Source organism: Scyliorhinus canicula, chromosome 3, assembly GCF_902713615.1.
Source record: "Scyliorhinus canicula chromosome 3, sScyCan1.1, whole genome shotgun sequence".
Lineage (NCBI taxonomy): Eukaryota > Metazoa > Chordata > Chondrichthyes > Carcharhiniformes > Scyliorhinidae > Scyliorhinus > Scyliorhinus canicula.
The window spans coordinates 73,705,253-73,707,225 of NC_052148.1; the positions used below are offsets into that span (position 1 = coordinate 73,705,253).

Genomic DNA, 1,973 nt, shown 5'->3' on the forward strand with positions numbered 1-1,973 from the left:
TCTCTTTTTGCTTCATTTTGAGTCAAAGCAATGGTGACGTTTGGAGCCAAGTGGTTCCGTTAGAACCTAAACTGATAAAAGTTTTGCTGGGTAGGAGGACTGAATCCTGCTATAGCTACTCAGACTAACTAACCCGTCTGCTACAATCCACGTGGTGGGTGTGAGATGGTTTCAAGGCCATGGCCCTCAACCGATTGTGAAGGTTACATAAAGTGAAGCAAATTGACCTGGTTTTGCCGTCTATGATAGTGAGGATCTCTGACGCAAGTTGGGTAGAAGCTTCCACCTAGCAGTTATTAGCTGAAGATACTTACCAATATTTCACTTTTTAAAAATTTTTAAAAACTTTATTTGATAATTAGTTTTATTGCACCTCCACTTCATTCAGAAGGACACTCGAGCTTTCCCTGGTTGATATCCTCAATCATACTGTGGGGGTGTTTGCCATCAATGTTGCAACCAATGGACTGAGCGGTTCCAAGGATTTCCTTCACTGTTCCTGAAAGTTCCCTGGCCAGAGAACGGTGCCTCATCTGTCGAGCAATATTAACCACCTCATCAAAGGTGATGCTGCCAGTGTGTTTAATGTTCTTTTGCTTTTTCCTGTCACGGGGTGGTTCCTTCAAGGCCTTGATGATGAGAGCAGAAGCGGATGGAACAACCTCAATCTGCACCTGTCGGTTCTGAATAGTCAGCTTGATCGTAATTCGCAGACCTTTCCAGTCACCTGTAGCCTTGGCAATGTCATCTCCTACCTTCTTGGGAGACAGACCCAGTGGGCCAACCTTGGGGGCCAGAGATGAGGTTGCACCAACTTCAGCCCCAGTGCATCAGTGGTAAACGATTTTAATTTCATTGGGGTCGAATTTAGGAGGCATCCTAGCGGCGTTTACTGCACTGGCGAGCGGTTTCGGAGTCGGATGAACCCGGACTCGGGACGACCGAGCAGAAGTTGCACCTTCGCTGACTGGCGCAGTAAGAGTTAGCAATATTTCACATGCTTTACCATGGCTGGGGGCAGGGATCTCAGAGTATTCCCTCCCAGTTAGATCCTCCCCCCCCCCCATTACAGCAACAACAACATAATTTGCATTTATATACTGCCTTTAATGTTATAAAACGTCCAAGATGTCTCATTGTGGTGTTTTCAAACAATATTTCGCACCGTACCACTCAAGATGTTGGAATACATGACCAAACCTCGGTACACGTGACAATAAACAAATCCAAAATCCAAAATATAATGTGGGCAAATGTTAAATTGTCCATTTTGGCAGGAAGAACAAAAAAGCGGCTTATTAACTAAATGGTGAGAGATTGCAGAGCTCTGAGATGCAGAAGGATCTAGGTGTCCTAGTGCATGAATCACAAAAGGCTAGAATGCAGATACAGCAAGTAATTAGGAAAGCTAATAGAATGTTATTGTTTATTGTGAGGAGAATTGATCACAAATGTAGGGCAGTTATGCTTCGTTGTACAGGGCATTAGTGAGACCACATCTGAAGTACTTTGTACAGTATTGGTCTCCTTGTGTAAGGAAAGATGTAAATGTATTCGAACCAGTTCAGCGAAAGTTTACTTGACTAATGCCAGGGATGGGACGGTTGTTTTATGAGGAAAGGTTAGTTTTTTTGTCCACAAAGGTTTAGAAGAGTAAGGAGCGACTTGATTGAAACCTTTCATTTCCTGAGGGGTATTGACAGGGTCGATGTGGAGTATGTTTCCACTTGTTGGAAAATCTCGAATTTGGGGTCACTGTTAAAAATTAGGGGTCACTTATTTAAGACAGATATGGGGAGATATTTATTCCCTCAGAGGGCCGTGTGTCTTCCTCAAAAGGCAATGGAAATAGTCTTCAAATATTTTTAAGGCCGAGGTAGATAGATTCTTGATTAACAAGGGGTGAAAGGTTATCAGAGGTAGGCAGGAATGTGGGGTTGAAGTTACAATCAGATCAGCCTGCCCTTATTGAA

General features: G+C 43.4%; 1 pseudogene; it reads right to left on the reverse strand.

The window, feature by feature from the left end:
* Nucleotides 1-335: 335 nt before the first annotated feature.
* On the reverse strand, nt 336-905 carry LOC119963707 (annotated as a pseudogene).
* Between the last annotated feature and the right edge of the window lie 1,068 nt (nt 906-1,973).